At 40.6% G+C, this 21,261-nt stretch overlaps 1 protein-coding gene across 1 annotated transcript in view; it reads left to right on the forward strand.

Moving 5' to 3' along the window:
• LOC113051612 (protein phosphatase 1 regulatory subunit 14B-like) overlaps window positions 1–21,261 on the forward strand; it is a 49,959-nt gene that overhangs the window by 1,434 nt on the left and 27,264 nt on the right. The gene's annotated exons all lie outside the window — the stretch shown is intronic.

Genomic DNA, 21,261 nt, shown 5'->3' on the forward strand with positions numbered 1-21,261 from the left:
CCAACGCGATTTTGAGCCGGAAAGAGAATTGATTAGTTAATCTCATGAGTCTTTCGGGTCTCGATTCGAGTTTGACTCGTTCCTTTATCACGTGACAGACCCATGCCATGCCCTATTTCTGACATTTCTGTCACTGTGTTTTTGTTACTGTTTGTTGAGGATCTGTGGTTTGTTATTATTTTATAAATAAATAAAACCCTGTTATAAATAAAATATTGATTAATTTGTCTTCTTGACTGTCTATCGGTAAATAAACACTAGGCTATATAATAATATAATAATCCAAGCTTACATTAAAAAGTATTTATATACTATTTTGTTCATTTTTACTCCAATTTTGAGTTTGCTTGTATAATAATTACTTTTCCTAGGCAGACTTGACATATTGGTGTAATATATGTATAAGAAGATTGCTCAAAAAAGGACATAATGACATACATTGAAAGCAAATAACATTTTGAATTTGAATTATTGTTAGTTTAAGACAGGTTATGATAACTTCAGTTTTAACCCAGCTCAGAGTGAGGAGTTTCAGATCCTGGTGCGACTGCCAGTGCAGGGGCCATGTTTTGGGAAGACTTTGACGAGAGGGTAGCAAGTTTGAGGCCTTCTGCTACTCTTCTAAGACCTCAGATGCTATGATGGAGATGCGGGCCAACCTTGCAGAGCCACTCTTACCCCGCACATCAGACCCTCTGGCCTGGTGGAGGAGATGTTCACCAGTATACAAAAGCCTTTCTGAAGTCACAAAGACAAGACTTTGCATTGTGGCCACATCCGTGCCATATGAATTTTTTTTTTCTAAAACTGGGCAGATTATCTCAGAAAGAAGAACTCACAGACTCAGCCCATCCAAGGTCAGGGAGCTTGTTTTTTTTTTTTTTATAATGCAAACATGCCTTAAAGCAAGTCCTAAAAATATAGCCACAGTGTGTTATTTATTTTAAAGCTTATTTATTTTTATTTATCTAGAAAAAGACTAGCTTGTTGTGCAATATTTTTGTTGTTGTTGTGATTTTAAAGGTAATTTGTTATTGTTATAACGCTCCGTAGCTTTAGTATCTCTTAATTTTCATTTATTTTTTATTCAAATGGTTTAAAATTATTTTGGGAATAGTTATCCTCTTTGATATACAGTTTTTATTTTGGCACAAAAGTGTTATTTATTTTAAAATGCATTCATTTTAAATTATTATATAAAAAAAAGCAGAGCTTGTTGTGCAATATTTAGTTTTTCTTTTTTTATACTGTACTTTTAAAGTTCATTTGTTAAGGTTATTAGACCCTGTGGCTTTATTATCTTTTAATTTTAATTTCATTTTTAATTATTTACATTTTTATGATTTTCATTTATTTTGGAATAGTTGTCCTCTTTGTTACAAAGCTTTTCTGGCACAAAAATAAACAATAAACAACAATTCAAAAGTATGTACACAGTGTTTTTTAATGTTTATAAAGTGTCATATTTTACAAAAGTATGGTTTACACAGACAATCTGATTTAATAACTGCACAACTAAACAAAAACAAACAAACAAACAGACAGAAAAAATATCAACATTTTAAGCATAACCAACTATTTATTTCCACATTCAGTGTTATGGAAAAGTTTCATCATGATAGAAATTAAAAGCAACAATTTGAAACCAGAAATGCATCACGTAATTGTAAGAGTAAATAATACTACTAATAATAAATAAGAACCAAAAGATGAACTATTCAATTCTCTGTCCGGCTCAATACTGCATTATTTTACTGTCTAGGGTTTTAGCGTATGGGTCTGTCACGTGATTAAGGAATGACTCGACCCGAAGACTTATGAGATGAGATGAACTAATCAATTCTCTTTCCGGCTCATACTGCATTGAGTTTAGCGTATTGGGCTGTCACGTGATTAAGGAACGAGTCAAAAACCCGATAGACCCGAACTATGAACTAATCAATTCTCTTTCCGGTGTCCTGACATTTTATCCTACCCGTCAGATTTTCCTACACGGGTTTACTGCGCATGCTCACATCAATGTCGCTTCCTTTTTCTCACGCTAAACAACAATATTTTATGTATCTGTATTACTGTAAGGGTAGGTTTAGGGTTGGGGTAGGTGTAAACATTAATAAAAATGCAATCTAATTCATAGAAAATAATATTTATTACTGGTTTCCTGTAGCTGTATCCCTTCTAGCTACAACCACGAATATAACAAATAATTACTGTATTTGCAGTACTGTAAAGGTAGGATTAGGGTTGTGGTAGGTGTAGACGTTAATAAACCATAACTTTACAGTAGCATTTTTCATTGTCGAATTGTACTACCAACTGTTTTAGTGGGAGGCAGGAAAATCTGACAGCGTAGGACAAATCGACAGCATTGGGTAAGCGTATTGGGCTGTCCACGTGAATGAGGAACGAGTCAAAAACCTGATATACCCGAACTATGAACTAATCAATTCTCTTTCCAGCTCAGACTGCATTGACTGACAGGTGAATTACTACTACTAGAACAGAACCTATAGAATAATGCGCATGCGTGACTGAACGAATCACTCCCCGGGACGACTCTTTCTTCCAGAGTCACATTAAAGATTTGTTCAAAATGAACGAATTGTTCAAGAACGACACATCACTAAACATCACCAGCCAATGGGCAGAACGTAAACTGTGTGTTTAAGCGTCAATCTGCCGCTAAATGCAAGAGCGCATTAGTTACCAAATTTCGATTTAAGTTGCGTGTGTTCGCGTTATCCCATGACTAGCGGTGACATCACAAACAAGTATGCCGCGATCAAAAATGTCGCTTAAGTGATGAACCTAATGAAACGCGTTATAGTTAAATATTTTATATAGACCACAATTTAAATTCTAAAGCCTATACATTTTAGAAAAAAAGGTAAAACTGACCATTATACCGTCTCTGAAGGGAAATTGTAGAACTGTAAATGTGATGAACGTGGATAAGGCCTCGTGTCGCTCTAGTACAAATAAATAATGGCGATTTCGATTAATTAGAGATTTGATTGGTTTCCGTTTACTAAAAATGAACCCTTTCTGCAAACTTTATCGTTACACCAGAAGGTGGTGAGAATTGAGAGTGAGGAGTTGTCGTCATAGCACAGAGCCCCTCCCCTCAATATCACAGTCTCCGCAATGTTGGCAGGACACCGGCGGCGAAACAGGATTGTTTACATGTGTTGTTAACTCGGTAGTAGAGAAGGTTTTTGCAATTCTGCACCGTTTCACCATGCCTGGTAGTTACTGCTGCGTTAAAAAATGCTCCAGTACCTCACACGATACATATGGAAAACATAGGAACAGTGGATTACAGTTTTTTTAGGTTACACCAAGCGCAAAACAGTGGTATTTGGAGAAGCTCTCAGGCATCCAAAATATCGAGCCATAAGAGCTCCCTGCAGCGGCACAGAGACCTGGACCATAACTCCATGCACACATATGGAAATTGTGAATTATATCGTTTTTGGTGCAAGTTACTACACAATACAGGAGTTTAAAAGCCTCAAGTCTTTGGAAAGTTACGAGTCTTTCTGCTGTGGCTGGGTTCAGAACACTATAAGCCTCCAGGTGATGAAAAAAGCATTTTACTGGCCAAAGTAAGTTTATTCACATGCCTTTTGGAGTGTTGTAATTACACATTGCATTTAGCAGACACTTCTTGATCAAAATGACAAAGTAACTTAAATAACTGCCACTGTTTTGTAAAGACTATATTGTAACGAGATGTTCAATGTACACAAACGTTATAAATATAATTATATAGTTATAATTATAGTTATAATTTGATTTTAGCCCAATGACACATACTGTACCAGGTTTTTGAGTTGGGGGCTGGAAAGTGGACAAACCAGTTCTGGGTTGGTTAGGGTAGTTAAATGTGTGATTGCAAGATGTAAATGTCCTGGTTAGATTAAAGCCATTAACAGCGTGAATGCAAGGTGACTTACATCATAAACAATATAATTCACAATGTCCATATGTGTGCACTGAGGTAAATGGTCCAGGTCTCTGTGCCGCTGCAGGGAGCTCGTGTGGGTCGGTATTTTGGATGCCTGAGAGCTTCTCCAAATAACGCTGTTTTGCGCTTGGTGTGAGCTTGCTCCTGTAAGGCACCCTTTCTTTTGCCTTATCTTTTTGCATTGCTTTACTTTCTTCCTTTTCTTTATCGCATTCGTAGATCTGTCTCTGTTCTGCCGACATAATAAATGCGCAAAAATTAAAGAGCTCTGAAATGTTTAGTCGCGCCTCTGTGAAGTTCTGAAGGCATTGCCCCTGGCAACCGATAGCGTTACCTATCATCATGGCCGACCGGCTCAAACTCCTCCCAAATTAATCCAAATCGACACGTGACTCCTTACTCTCAATAGGGCTTGGGCGTCGTGACGTCATTACTTGGCGTGGCCGCCACGTAGATAGCCTGCTTTACTGCTACTCGGACTACTGCGCAGTGTTTAGACATACTCCCTCTCATCCGTGTGTCTTAATTTGATTAATTAAAAATCTATTTCAAGCATGGTAAACCATTGCTGTATTGTGGTGTGTAATAGCACAACACATAATCGTCATGGGGAAAATAAAATGAGAATGGATTAACTTTACACCGCTTTCCTGCTTGGAGGCGTGACCACGGAGACCATAACATCTGAATATTAATTTATATAGCTTAAGTCAACATTAAAAATAAGGGACATTTCTCGGGTGACTCATCCAAAATACGGTAAATTTCAACATTCATCTTTTTGTTGCTATCCCTCTGCTGACAGCAAAAATTTGTGATTCTAGCGAAGCTAGGTCTAACGTGACTTTAGTTACAGATTGGCGTGAAATCGTGCTCTCACAACAACTATGCTATCTTAAAAATCCCAAAATTACACTAAGGTTGCTTTCAAGTAAGCAAAACAATGCTTTGAAAACATCTGTTTTGCTGGAAGGGCAAGGAGGAGCAACAGGATAGCAACACAGAGACTTGACAGGTCCGATTGAAGGGCTAACGGGATATTTTACAGGAAAATACTAAAACGGGAAGACAGCGCGAAAAGAGCTCAAATACATGAGAACCCCGGAAAAAACTTTAGGGTTGACAGCTACTAACTACACTTTTGAAACACATTGTTAAAAGTCCATGTGTGAATGGTTGTTAGTACTAATGGTTACTAAACTAGCAGCTAGGTAGAGCGCAGCTTACCGGATTACTGTATACTGTTTGCCGCTGTTCCGGTTCTATGATTTGCAGCTCCTGAAATAAAAACCATCCATTTGTGAACTGTACATGAGACTTCAATGGCTTGTAGCTTCGGAATTATTCTGAAGTGTAGGCGCTCACAAAACAAACAAGGTAGCCGAAGATATCTGTAATGCAAAAGTTCGGCAGCAAGTCATCGTCGCTACTCCACTCTTTGTTGGGAATTTCATATGGATCCAAACCATTAATAGTGCAGATTTTGTCAACATACCGGTCCCTGGCATCCCTATTTAGCGTATCCCTATAAATCCCACAACCTTTTCGAGATTTTAACATCTTTTTTCTCCCAATTCTGCTCTTCTCATTCAACTTGCTCTATGTTTACATTCGCGAGGCCAGCAACATGGCCGACACGTCCCAGAATGCAACTCGGCGCCCAAGCCCTATTGTGTCCATGCGTCCAGACTCCAGAAATATGAATTTTTCCTACATAAAACATGCAAACATGACCTGTGAGGTAGGCAACAACCACATGTAAAATTAACCCATGATGAACCACTCTCCAGGTACCTGACCTTACACTGACACTGTTTTGCCATACTTTTAAATTTGATGGCTGCTATGGCATTCTGAGACCGCTGTGATTTTTATACTGAAAACTGTTGCCACGTGACTCTTTTTCAGTCAATCAATCAATCAATCAATCACCTTTATTTATATAGTGCTTTAAACAAAATACATTGCGCCAAAGCACTGAACAACATTCATTTGGAAAACAGTGTCTCAATAATGCAAAATGATAGTTAAAGGCAGTTCATCATTGAATTCATTGATGTCATCTCTGTTCAGTTGAAATAGTGTCTGTTTTAATTTGCAATCAAGTCAACGATATCGCTGTAGATGAAGTGACCCCAACTAAGCAAGCCAGAGGCGACAGCGGCAAGGAACCGAAACTCCATCGGTGACAGAATGGAGAAAAAAACCTTGGGAGAAACCAGGCTCAGTTGGGGGGCAGTTCTCCTCTGACCAGACGAAACCAGTAGTTCAATTCCAGGCTGCAGCAAAGTCAGATTGTGCAGAAGAATCATCTGTTTCCTGTGGTCTTGTCCTGGTGCTCCTCTGAGACAAGGTCTTTACAGGGGATCTGTATCTGGGGCTCTAGTTGTCCTGGTCTCCGCTGTCTTTCAGGGCAGTAGAGGTCCTTTCTAGGTGCTGATCCACCATCTGGTCTGGATACGTACTGGATCCGGGTGACTGCAGTGACCCTCTGATCTGGACACAGACTGGATCTGGTGGCTACGGTGACCTCGGAACAAGAGAGAAACAGACAAATATTAGCGTAGATGCCATTCTTCTAATGATGTAGAAAGTACGGTGTTATGTGAAGTGTTCCGGTTCCAGTTTACCTAATTAATGCAGCCTAAAAATCCTTTAACGGATTTGGATATTAAAAGCATATTAGTATGTTATGTGTATGCCAGGTTAAAGAGATGGGTCTTTAATCTAGATTTAAACTGCAAGAGTGTGTCTGCCTCCCGAACAATGTTAGGTAGGTTATTCCAGAGTTTAGGCGCCAAATAGGAAAAGGATCTGCCGCCCGCAGTTGATTTTGATATTCTAGGTATTATCAAATTGCCTGAGTTTTGAGAACGTAGCGGACGTAGAGGAGTATAATGTAAAAGGAGCTCATTCAAATACTGAGGTGCTAAACCATTCAGGGCTTTATAAGTAATAAGCAATATTTTAAAATCTATACGATGTTTGATAGGGAGCCAGTGCAGTGTGGACAGGACCGGGCTAATATGGTCATACTTCCTGGTTCTAGTAAGAACTCTTGCTGCTGCATTTTGGACTAGCTGTAGCTTGTTTACCAAGCGTGCAGAACAACCACCCAATAAAGCATTACAGTAGTCTAACCTTGAAGTCATAAATGCATGGATTAACATTTCTGCATTTGACATTGAGAGCATAGGCCGTAATTTAGATATATTTTTGAGATGGAAAAATGCAGTTTTACAAATGCTAGAAACGTGGCTTTCTAAGGAAAGATTGCGATCAAGTAGCACACCTAGGTTCCTAACTGATGACGAAGAATTGACAGAGCAACCATCAAGTCTTAGACAGTGTTCTAGGTTATTACAAGTAGAGTTTTTAGGCCCTATGATTAACACCTCTGTTTTTTCTGAATTTAGCAGTAAGAAATTACTCGTCATCCAATTTTTTATATCGACTATGCATTCCATTAGTTTTTCAAATTGGTGTGTTTCACCGGGCTGCGAGGAAATATAGAGCTGCGTATCATCAGCATAACAGTGAAAGCTAACACCATGTTTCCTGATGATATCTCCCAAGGGTAACATATAAAGCGTGAAGAGTAGCGGCCCTAGTACTGAGCCTTGAGGTACTCCATACTGCACTTGTGATCGATATGATACCTCTTCATTCACTGCTACGAACTGATGGCGGTCATATAAATACGATTTAAACCATGCTAATGCACTTCCACTGATGCCAACAAAGTGTTCAAGTCTATGCAAAAGAATGTTGTGGTCAATTGTGTCAAACGCAGCACTAAGATCCAATAAAACTAATAGAGAGATACACCCACGATCAGATGATAAGAGCAGATCATTTGTAACTCTAAGGAGAGCAGTTTCAGTACTATGATACGGTCTAAATCCTGACTGGAAATCCTCACATATACCATTTTTCTCTAAGAAGGAATATAATTGTGAGGATACCACCTTTTCTAGTATCTTGGACAGAAAAGGGAGATTCGAGATTGGTCTATAATTAACTAGTTCTCTGGGGTCAAGTTGTGGCTTTTTTATGAGAGGCTTAATAACAGCCAGTTTGAAGGTTTTAGGGACATGTCCTAATAACAATGAGGAATTAATAATAGTCAGAAGAGGACCTATGACTTCTGGAAGCACCTCTTTTAAGAGCTTAGATGGTATAGGGTCTAACATACATGTTGTAAGTTTAGATGATTTAACAAGTTTATACAATTCTTCCTCTCCTATAGTAGAGAATGAGTGGAACTGTTCCTCAGGGGGTCTATAGTGCACTGTCTGATGTGATACTGTAGCTGACGGCTGAATGGTTGCAATTTTATCTCTAATAGTATCGATTTTAGAAGTAAAGTAGTTCATAAAGTCATTACTGCTGTGGTGTTGGGAAATGTCAACACTTGTTGAGGCTTTATTTTTCGTTAATTTAGCCACTGTATTGAATAAATACCTGGGGTTATGTTTGTTTTCTTCTAAAAGAGAAGAAAAGTAATCAGATCTAGCAGTTTTTAATGCTTTTCGGTAGGATATGCTACTTTCCCGCCAAGCAATACGAAATACCTCTAGTTTTGTTTTCCTCCAGCTGCGCTCCATTTTTCGGGCTGCTCTCTTTAGGGTGCGAGTATGCTCATTATACCATGGTGTCAAACTGTTTTCCTTAACCTTTCTTAAGCGTAAAGGAGCAACTGTATTTAAAGTGCTAGAAAAGAGAGAGTCCATAGTTTCTGTTACATCATCAAGTTGTTCTGAGGTTTTGGATATGCTAAGGAATTCGGATACATCAGGAAGATAACTTAAAAAGCTGTCTTTTGTGGTAGAAGTGATGGTTCTTCGATACTTGTAACAAGAAGTAGAATTTACAATTTTGGCTATATGAAGTTTACACAGAACTAAATAATGATCTGAGATATCATCACTTGGCTGAATAATTTCAACACTATCAACATCAACTCCATGTGACAGTATTAAATCTAGAGTATGATTTCGACAATGAGTAGGTCCTGAAACGTGTTGTCTAACACCAATAGAGTTCAGAATGTCTATAAATGCTGATCCCAATACATCTTTTTCATTATCGACATGGATATTAAAATCACCAACTATTAAGACTTTATCTGCAGCCAGAACTAACTCGGATGTAAAATCACCAAACTCTTTAATAAAGTCTGTATGGTGCCCTGGTGGCCTGTATACAGTAGCCAGTACAAACATAACAGGGGATTTATCATTAACATTGGTTTCTTTGGATAATGTTATATGAAGCACCATTACTTCAAACGAGTTATACTTGAAGCCTGCCCTCTGAGAAATCCTGAAAACGTTATTATAAATTGAAGCAACACCTCCCCCTTTGCCTTTTAGACGCGGCTCGTGTTTATAACAATAATCTTGGGGGGTGGACTCATTTAAAATAATGTAATCATCAGGTTTTAGCCAGGTTTCTGTCAAGCAGAGCACATCTATATTATGATCAGTTATCATATTATTTACAAAAAGTGTTTTCGTAGAAATGGATCTGATATTCAATAAGCCAATCTTTATCATTTGTTTATCCATATTGCATTTGTTTTTTATTTGTTGAACCTCAATTAAATTGTTAACCTTAACTTGGTTTGGACGTTTTTTGTATTTTCTAGTTCGTGGAACAGACACAGTCTCTATAGTGTGATATCTAGGTGAAAGAGTCTCTATGTGCTGAGAATTAACTGACCTCTGTGACGGGAGGCAGCTAGCAGACGGTCGGTTTAGCCAGTCTGTCTGCTTCCTGACCTGGGCCCCAGTTAGTCAAGTATAAACACTAAGACTATTTGCCATATTTCTAGACAGAAGAGTGGCGCCACCCCAGGAGGGATGAAGACCATCTCTTTTAAACAGGTCAGGTCTGCCCCAAAAGCTCGTCCAATTGTCTATATAACCTATGTTATTCTGTGGGCACCACTTAGACATCCAGCCATTGAGTGATGACAATCTGCTATGCATCTCATCACCACGGTAAGCAGGGAGGGGACCAGAGCATATTACAGTGTCTGACATCGTGCTTGCAAGTTCACACACCTCTTTAAAGTTATTTTTAGTGATCTCCGACTGGCGAAGTCGAACATCATTAGCGCCGGCATGAATAACAATCTTACTGTATTTACGTTTAGCATTAGCCAGCACTTTTAAATTTGCCAAGATGTCAGGCGCTCTGGCTCCCGGTAAACATTTGACTATGGTGGCTGGTGTCTCTATATTCACGTTCCGTACAATAGAATCACCAATAACTAGAGCACTTTCATCAGGTTTCTCAGTGGGTGCATCACTGAGTGGGATGCAGTGTAAGTAAAAGGACAAATTCATCTGAAGATTATATATATATATATATATATATATATATATATATATATATATATATATATATATATATATAAATTAGGGGTGTAACGGTTCGCAAAAATCACGGTTCGGTACGTACCTCGGTTTTAAAGTCACGGTTCGGTTCATTTTCGGTACAGTAAGGGAAAGAAATGCAAACATTAAACTGCAGGTTGTTTATTACTTTACACTTTTTTTTTTATAATTTTTTATAAAATATATATAAAATAAAAAAAGAATAAGAAATAAAATACTGCTGCAAAGTTCTCCACCAAATAAAATACTCTCAGTCTCAAACCAATATCATAAAATAGACTATGTTTGACAGGTGCAATATTTGAAAATCGATAATAATTAATAAATTTTTTAAATTACATTTATATCTGTATTTATGTCAACCTATAGACTTTCAAACATCAAAGTGTCATGAATTATTATGTATTTGTGACATAAACATATAAACATATTTTCCTATTCTAGTTTGCCTGGAAACGCTTCCAACACGCTTGCGTGTAGCGTGAAAAATAGGCGTCGGTTCTATTTCTAGCATGCACGCATTTTCCGCGCATCTCACACAGGCAGTCTGCAAGCTGTAACCTGTTAACATGGCAGCCAAATTAAAAACAGACACGCCACGCGGCTGAGATGCTTGCGCCACGCATCCAGTGTGTCGCCAGCCTTTAGAATCAGCTGCAGGGCAGGATTTGACCACCGAAAGCCCTGTACCGAAACAGTCCGGTACGAATACACGTACCGTTACACCCCTAATATATGAACAGTACAGACCAAAAGTTTGGACACACCTTCTCATTCAAAGAGTTTTCTTTTATTTTCATGATTATGAAAATTGTAGAGTCACACTGAAGGCATCAAGGGCTATTTGACCAAGAAGTCAAGTCATTTTATTTGTATAGCACATTTAACCGAACAGCATCTGACCCAAAGTGCTTTACAAGTTAAAACAGGGAAGGCAGAAACAATATGCCTTGACAATACATAAATATGAGTACAAGACTCCTTGAATACACTTAAATAATTGAATAAAACATAAACATAAATTATAAGGCTATAGAATATATAAAACAAATTTTTTTTTAAGAGAATTAAAAGCAAGAGAGTAAAAATGTGTTTTCAGATTTGTCTTAAAACTGCCAATTGTATTACAGGACTTAATATGAAGTGGGAAGGAGTTCCAGAGTTTAGGAGCTATTACAGAAAAAGTTGGTTATAAAACGTGTCTTGGGGATAGCAAGTAGCTGTTGAGTTGCAGACCTGAGTGGTCGGGCGGCAGAGTAAGTAGACAAAAGCTCAGAAATGTACAAAGGGGCTTGACCTTGTAGAGCTTTAAAAACAAAAAGTAAGATTTTAAAATAAATTTCACTGGTAACCAGTGGAGCTCAGCTAAAACTGGGGTTATGTGCTCACACTTTTTGGTACCTGTGAGGAGTCTTGCAGCAGCATTCTGAACTAACTGAAGTCTATTTAATTATGTTTGGTTAGACCTGTGTACAGAGAATTACAGTAGTCTAAGCGTGAGGAAACAAAATAATGAATTACTGTTTCAAGATCTTTCTTGGATAAAAAGTGCTTCAGCTTAGCTACTGTTCTAAGCTGATAAAAACTACCTTTAACAACAGAGCTAACTTGTTTATTAAAATTAAGAGAACTATCAAAAATGACACCTAGATTCCTGACCAGATTCTGCAAGTTAGATGACCAAGGGTCAAGGGCATTACTCCAGTGTTGAGAAGTGGTTGGGGATCCAAATAAAATAATCTCTGTTTTCTTGGTATTCAACTGGAGGAAATTTTCTGCCATCCATGATTTAATGTCTTCCAATCAGCTAAAAATAGTTTCGATATCTGAAGTACAACCAGGGTAAATACAATAATGTATCATCGGCATAGCAATGGTATCTTAAGTTATGCTTTTCAAGGATGGAGCCAAAGGGCAGCATCTATAGGGAGAATAGCAGGGGACCAAGAACTGATCCTTGAGGGACACCATATTTAATCTCCTCTGGAGGGGATGATTTAGCACCCAGTTTAACAGAGAATGTTCTCTCTGTCAGGTATGATTTAAACCAGCGTAAGACAGGGCCCTGTAGTCCGACACTATTTTCCAGGCGATCAATAAGAAAACCATGATCAATAGTGTCGAAGGCAGCGCTAAGGTCAAGGAGGATAAGTAATGCACCTGATCCAGAGTCAATGGTAAGAAGAATGTCATTATAAACTTTAAGTAGTGCAGATTCTGTGCTGTGTAGAGCTCTGAAACCAGATTGGAATTTGTCCAATATGTTAAAATTTGTCAAGAAAGAGGAGATCTGCTTGAAAACTGCTTTTTCCAGGATTTTTGAAATAAACGATAATTTAGAAATAGGTCTGAAATTTCCAGGATCATTAGGGTCAAGATTATTTTTTTTCAATAGTGGTTGTATTACTGCATGCTTAAAACCAGATGGGACAATGGCAGTGTATAAGGAACAGTTTACTATAGCTAACACATTTGGAGAAAGCACATCAAAGACCTCTTTAAAGAGACGAGAGGGAATAATATCAGAAGGGCAGCAAGAAGGCTTAAGATGAGAAACTATCTCAGACAACTCAGGGGAAGACAGAGGAGTGAAATGCTGGAGAAAGCTGGTAGGACTGCAAGATGTAACTGAGATGCAACCCTGGGTTGTGATGCTAGATCTGATAAGGTCAATTTTTCGGATAAAATAATCAGAAAACTCATCACAAGTTAATGATGTATCAACTGTATTATTCGGATTTAAAAATGTATCGATAGCTTTAAAAATAACTTTTGGTCTATTAGCCTGTGAGTTAATAAGTTCACTGAAATAATTAGCTTTTGCCTTCTAACAGTGACTTGATATGCTTTCAGATGTTGCAGAAATATGTCATAGGAGACTTGAAGCTTATCTTTTTTCCATTTCCGTTCAGCCTGTCTACAGGCTTGACGGAAAACTTTTATGGAACTATCCACCCAAGGTGTTGAAGTGTTTGATTCTACTCGTTTTAATTTTACAGGGGCTATCTGATCCAATGTATTAGTACAAGACAGATTAAAACTAGAGACAAGCTCATCAATATTAGTGCATGATGGCAAGTCAGCAGAGAGGGAGGGAGGGAGAGCAGACTTAAAAGAATTAAAGAAAAGAGAAGCTGTAGCTGAGTTAAATGAACGAGCTAAAACGTAAGAAGGGGGAGAGACAGAGGGAGGACTGTAGCTAGAAAATTCAAATTCAATCAGAAAGTGATCGGAGATAGCAACATTAGTGATATCAAGTTTGTCGACTGAAATCCCTAATGACAGAACAAGGTCCAATGTGTGTCCCTTGATATGAGTAGAACCACAAATTGATTGAGTGAGGTTAAAAGAGTCGAGTAACGCTAAAAATTCATTCACTATTGGCTTAGTTGGGCAACAGACATGAATATTAAAATCACCAAGAATCAGCATCTTGTCAGACTGAATGGCCAAGGCAGACAGAAGGTCAGAGAAATCATGTATGAAGCAGCCAGTAGCTTTAGGTGATCTGTAGACCAGTGCACATAACGGGTGTTTGAAGACAATTTGCAAGTATAAACAGTTGAACTTCAAAAGAGGGGTAGTTTTTTACAGGAAGGATTTTGCATTTGAATATATTTTTAAAAACTGTAGTTAGGCCACCACCACGACCAGAGATCCGAGGGGAATTTAGAAACCCCACTTTGGAAGACATAATTTGGTGAAAGGGGATAAATCACCAGTATGAAGCCAAGTTTTAGTCACAAATAAAATGTCCAACTCATGAGATGTGATAATATCATTTAGAATGAATGTCTTATTAGCTACAGAACGGGCATTTATGAGAGCAAATTTAACTGCCAAAGATCGAGTTAATGAACTAGTAGAGACATGTCCATTAAAACAAAGTGAACGGAGACACGCCGAATGCACTCCACCACGGGAAAGGACGGTCTTGGCCGAGATGGAACAAGAAGCCAAGCGCACAGGAATCTGAATCACTGGAAGTTCACAAACAGGCGGCGAAAGCAGGATAAGCATCCGATAGTCGATACTTCCAGCAGAGCGATGCCTAGGCGAGGAGACAGCGGGCCGCATAGAGACAACTGTGGGAATGGTACCATCAGAGTTCCCGGGATTTGTGAGGAAAACGCGACGGCTTCCTCGATGCACATAACGGGGTCGCGGGCGAGAAATGCCCAGGGCGGTGCACAGCTTGTACACAGCTTGTACACCTTAGCAGGCAGACGAAGAGATGGTGACATACAGTCACGGAGTTCTTTCATAGAGTATGTTAGAGACATATTCTGCTGCGACATATCAGAAAAAAAGTCACAGGTGGAAGTAACAATCCACAGTATCCATAGAATGGTGAGAGTCGGAAACGGACGCATTTACACTCCAAATGAGCCTCGGGCACCCCGGGACTCACAGCCAGACTGAAAACATCAGCAGCCAACTGCCCAAACAGAAAAACCACAGCGTACAGGAGTGAGGAAGGGGAAACTTACACACGCACACGCCAGTCGGGGCAGTCGATGCCTCGAGCTGGGCCGGGCGAATAAAGCACGCCCGGGCCGTCCAAGATTGCAGGTCAGTGAGAACAGTATCTTTGGGAGATTAACTATTCAGTCGGGACCAACGTCCATGCACGTTATAATCCGATAGAACGAGCAGTGAAAAACATAATCAGCTTCAGTTCAGCTTCAGCTTCATGTAGCGCAAACAAACAACAGGCCAGGTGAGCAGCGGCAGCCAAACGTGCCAGCGTACGCTCAGAGTGTGTACTCTGAGGAAGGAGAGTGTTGGGGTGCTGCGCCAAATGACCTGGCCTCCACAGTCACTGGACCTGAACCCAATCGAGATGGTTTAGGGGTGAGCTGGACCGCAGACAGAAGGCAAAAGGGCCGACAAGTGCTAAGCATCTCTCGGGGAACTCCTTCAAGACTGTTGGAAGACCATTTCAGGTGACTACCTCTTGAAGCTCATCAAGAGAATGCCAAGAGTGTGCAAAGCAGTAATCAAAGCAAAAGGTGGCTACTTTGAAGAACCTAGAATATATTACATATTTTCAGTTGTTTCACACTTTTTTGTTATGTATATAATTCCATATATAATTCCACATGTGTTAATTCATAGCTTTGAAGCCTTCAGTGTGAATCTACAATTTCCATAGTCATGAAAATAAAGAAAACTCTTTGAATGAGGTGTGTCCAAACTTTTGGTCTGTACTGTATATTATATATATATAGCAGGATACCAATTTTGGCGTGGAAGGAGCCAGTGTGGCATTCTGCCATAGGGAGAAGCAATCAAATCATTATAATCTCACTTTCTGCACTGCAAGTATTTGGTTTCCCTGGATATGGAATGTATAGTATTGTAAAAGACTAGACAGAAATGCTTCAGAATTATTTTTTTTTTATGCTCAGCGAGTGTGTTTTCAGGGCATGATTCACTGAGACATTTTGAAATTGAGAACTAATGTAGTATACACACTAAAGCTGATTGAGTGGTTATTTGCCATACTATCCTCACTGTAAGCTTAAGTGTTAGCACCCTCTGAAATGATCTCAAGAAAATCATATTGTGTGTTATAAATGATCTACATTTATGTTCTTTTCATGAAAAGAGTACCACAAACCATTTTAAATGGTCCTCACTTATGGACAGAGAGAGACTAAATGTGCCAATGGATGTCTTCAGTTCTTGTCTTTTCGTTCAGTCAGTCAGTAAGATTGCTCTGGTCTGGCTGGAAATAGCTGTCCCTTTTCTACACATCCTAATTCAAGAGCAGAGGATTCAGCAAAGTTAACTAAGATAACTTCTGCAAACAGACAGACTGTCTGGCTTTTTATGTTGTTTATAATCCAGTTAATCACCAGTGCTGTGTTGCTTCTGAAAGGTACTGTACATTGAGCGCCAAAAGAGCCTAATGGTAATATAGTGCACTATTGTTTTATCTTAGCTATGGGTCACAAATGACTAACAAATGACTAGTCAATTTGTGCAGTTGAACAACTGATCAAATGTTTCCACACAGAATGGTTTATATCTTTAGCACGCCATGCTAGCAGACTCCTTCTGTAGTCTAAGGGTATTTTTGGGGCCTGGAGAAGTTTTGTCATGCCTTGACATTTGTGCTTTTTTCAGTTTCTTATGAACATCTAAATGACTAAAGTCTAATCTCACTGTAATCGGCCCAAACTGGGCTATAATAATATGTGAGCAGCATGTATGTACATGGTTGTGTTTTTGAGGGAAAAAAAACTGTTGTATGTGGTTAGTGAAAAACTAAAAAAAATTAAATCACTTGAATAAGGCCATAAAACACATACAGAACACTGGTTCCCAGGACTTTTGAGAACTGGATCATCTTGTTTACTCACTCACAGAAAACAGTATATTGATTTAAAAAAATTTGTTGGTAAAAGTCATATGCAAATAGGCGTCAACTATCATGAATATAATTGTGATTTCCACCTGAGAAGACAAAAGCCCTATTCGGACGGGACTAGTTTTACAGGGGGTCGTTAGAGAAATCTGCGTTTCACAGACGTACTTGGTGATTTTAATCCCGTCCGAATCTGCCACGTCTGTGTTTTTCTCACACAACCTCTGTGATAATTCCAGAGCAAATTACCTACCGTTTTTCAGCAAACTCAGTGATCCTCTGAGAAAACTAATCCCGTCCGAATGCGAATGTCTGTGATTGCCGGTGATATTTTATTTCACAACGTGTTTCCATGTGTGTTTTGGCCAACGTGAATTACCGTAGATGCTCTTACCGCGCGGATGTTTGATATATTTGCTTAGCGGCAAATAAATAATAATAAAAAAATAATACAAATAATAAAATCAAGAGCAAGATCGCGTAAACTGTTAATACCAGCTATTGTAATATCAGCATCAGGTAAGATTACTCACGTTCATTTATGTACTCAGTTACATAATGTTTTAATTACATTTAATTAAGAAAAAGAAAAAAGGAAAACAAGTTAAACTAAAGGAACCACACATTAACATGGTTTTGCTATACTAGCCATTTAGTATTTATTGTGTAATAATAATAAGGCAATCATTCTGAATGAATTAAATGCACGCATACAGAGCGCGTGATCTCTGTGACGCCCAGATGCACAATCAGACCCTCCCACCTCTGTAATAAACACAGAGATACTAGTCCCGTCCGAATTGGTACATGAAAATCACAGATGTCAGGTGGTAAGAATCGAAACTCAAACGTAGTTTAGAAAACTAGTCCCGTCCGAATAGTGCTAAAGGCCCGCATGAGCTGCATAATGAGCCGTTCTGTCAGCTGTGTCACTGAGAGGGGAAGAGTTACAAGAAAGAATGTGAGGACAAAATAAATGTATATAATTGTATGTAGTTTATTTAGAATATATTAAATTATCCCACAACATCAACAACAAAGCTGACTTTTTGCAAAAAAAAAAAAAAGCTGAGAATATTTTTTCAGGTATTTTTTGGGGGGGTTAATTAAAAGAACAGCATTGTTTGTTATTTGTTACAGTTTAGGGTTGTGCAGATAGACAATTATCGTGTATCGACGATAGTCAGAGATATTGACATAAGCAGATTTCTCTGCCGATAGTCAAGGTGATATTAGGCTCATTTTCCTATCAATGTATTAGATAATAATAATAATAATAACTATTATTTTTGTTTTTATTAGGCAGCTTATTGGAATTCGGCTATCAAACTGCCCAGCTATTTCACTTCATCACCGCATTTCTCACACACACACCGCATGCGCAAAAGAGGATTAGAGCCTGTATTCAGTGAAGTTGTCCGCTTTGACTCAGATAACTCGTTAAATCCATGAAATGAAAGAGATAGAAAACGAGGAGTTGGTGTCCGACACATTTAATGGCTGTTACATGGCGTTACAAATAAAGTAAAGACAAAATAATAACAAGGCGGCAGAGCGAACTATCATCTATAGTGGTTCTCACTTAAATCATCTCAGGTTACGAATGTAACCATGGTTCCCTGAGAGGGAAGGAGACACTGCGTCCTCTGAAGGGACACTATGGGGAACACCTCATCGTGACCTGTGTCTGAAGCATACTTTGAAAAATGCCAACGTGTTGGCCGGTGACAGCCTCTACAGCGCTACCGGTGCGACTATAAATACGCACCCGTAGAACCCGTCCCTTATCTTCTTTGTGAAGCTTGCGTCCGAAGCATGGCAGGGAGCTAGAGGACGCAGTGTCTCGTTCCCTCTCAGGGAACCATGGTTACATTCGTAACCTGAGACGTTCCCTGTCAAGGGAACTTCGAACTGCGTCCTCTGAAGGGACACTATGGGGAACAGTATACCCACGCCGCCATGCTGAGGGGAGTGCAGGCCAGAATGGCAAACACTAAGTACCAACTCTACCATTTCACCGGGAGTCGCCCCTGGGACGGTTCAACGGCTGTCCATGACATCATCCCTTATGGCCAAAGGCCTAAGCTACATCCCCAACTTACCTGTGGGGCCTCGGCCCGGGGTAGAGCTGAAGGCTTGGAATCACAAAATATTCCTTTAAAGGGATACGGCTAAGAACCTAGCACTGTCTATTACCAAGTCTTGCCTGTCACAAAGGAGGGGCTCTCGTGGCACTCTGATAGAGCAGCTCGTAAATGGAATGGCCCGGGAGCAGAGCAATTGGAGGACGGAACGTACAGATGAAGCCTCGGCCACGCCTGTACCATGGCGTCCAGCCCCAATGGAGCTGGATGAGTCAGAGGAAGCCAGAGGGGATAGTGCGATGCTCTCTCGAGCCACAAAACCGATCCACCCAAATCTGGCCAACCTTTCCAACTCTGCTTCAACACCTTGGTGCGAAGGTGCCATTCCCGAGCCTCAGCCCCTGCCTCAGCAGGATGTCTGCTCTCACAGTGCGTCTTAAAACAGTATGTAGTACTGGAGCGTAAAAAAAAAAAGAGAATTCAGTCTCCCGCTGAGAGGAGGAGTCCGAGCTCTGAGCAGCATGCTCATAGGTGACCCTTTCAGAAAGGGGAGCGATGCTAACTACCACGAAAATTGCCCACACAGCCCCCGCCATGTTGAGGGGCGGTGCTTGAGGTGTATAACAAATACACACTTTTGAGAAAGTACACAGGCTTAGCGTTTGTACAGAAAGGTTCCTAAGCATCGCAGAGGCGCTAGATCGCACGGGAGAGGCGAGCTCCAACCCTCAAGCGAGGGGAGCATCACCTGAGGCAGTACATACAGAAGGACTCCGTAACTACCTCCCCGGATGCGCCAAGCGGCCAGGCAGCCCCTCAGGGTGACCTGGCCGGACATCCATGAAATTCCCTGCAGTGCAGTGCCAGTGATCAGCCAGGCTCTGTAAAGGAAACTCACAGAGTTTGTTAGTAGACATATAACCACCAGCAACATAACACCCATAAGCAGGTAAAGCAAGGGTTACATACTCACCCACCCTCCTGTACTGGAGTCCCGCTTGCGGGGCGCCCCCTTCTGGTCCGGACCGTCAGTAAGGTGGTTACTATGAACATAGAACCAACCAATACATCATAGGTCCAGGAAAGGAGACTGTTATGTGAGAAACTTTCTACCTAACCTCGATCAAGTAGAGAGCTGGTGGCTATAGGGGAATTGGGCAGGGGAGGATAAAAACAGAAGTTAAAACAGAGGTAAAAAAACATCCGGAGCAACTAGGTATCGCTCTGATCCGGGCGAGGACGCTGCCTCGTCTGAATCACATCCCTCAGACCTTGCTTACCTCTCCGTCACCCGCGGTTCCTCTTGCCCTTGCCATAAGGCGGGGGAGGAGCGCGAGCCGCGACACTAGCCTTCTGCGCCCGTCTACGATCCTCAGATCAAGATGGGCCAGGACCCCTTTGTTGTTCCAGCTCGGACCTGGACCCTCGTGGAAGAAAAGGATTTAAAGGCAGCTGAGCGCGCCCTTGCCTCCCTGAACTTTTCGACCACCATCTCGACGGAGGTACCGAAAAGCTCAGAAGGCGAGACCGGAGCATCGAGAAGAAACCCCCTTTCTTCCCTCTCGATGTCTGCCAGGTTCACCCACAGATGTCTCTCCGTTACCACCATGGCCGCCATAGACCTGCCCATGGCGGAGGTGGCCTGCTTGGTAGCCCGGAGAGAGAGGTCTGTGGTGCGGCGCAGCTCGGCTATCTGGTCAGGTGAAAGACCCTCGCCTGTATCCAGGTCCTTCAGCAGAGCACTAACTTCAGTGTCAGAATGGGTTAATGACAACGCATCTTCCTCCCGAAGTTCGCTCTCGTTTGCCGCCGGAGAGTGTAAGAGGAAAAGTCCCTCTCTACACTCCTCAGCGAGATCCACCTGTGATCCCCACGAGCTCATTCTCCTCCGTGCCTTGGCAATAGCGGGTCCTGAGCCGTGAGATCCAGATGGCTGTCCCTCTTTCCTCGAAAAGAGAGACAAATGAGAGCAGAGCTTTTTCACAGAAAAACGCTAGCAGTGTGTGCAGATTGCCCTCTCAAGGACATCGTGTGCATGCTCTTCGCCAAAACAAGAGACGCAAAGAGTGAGTGTGTCATCAGGTGTCAAATAATGCTGACACGGATGCACACACTGTCTAAACGCCTTGCTAGTGGATGCCATGATAACAATAATAGATCGTTCTTACCGTTTTGTTAGTTTCTCAGATGCACGCTTCAAACAAAACAGTCAATGAAGACGAAGAAGATAAGTGACGGGTCCTACGGGCGCGTATTTATAGTCGCGTCGGTAGCGACGTCAGAGGCTGTCGCCGGCCAACAACTTTTTCAAAGTATGCTTCAGACACGGGTCACGACGAGGTGTTCCTTCAGAGGACGCAGTGTCTCGTTCCCTTGACAGGGAACTAACAGGTAATCTTTGGTCTGTATTCAATTAATCTATATGTTAAAATG

Source organism: Carassius auratus, chromosome 32, assembly GCF_003368295.1.
Source record: "Carassius auratus strain Wakin chromosome 32, ASM336829v1, whole genome shotgun sequence".
In the NCBI taxonomy this organism is placed as follows: domain Eukaryota; kingdom Metazoa; phylum Chordata; class Actinopteri; order Cypriniformes; family Cyprinidae; genus Carassius; species Carassius auratus.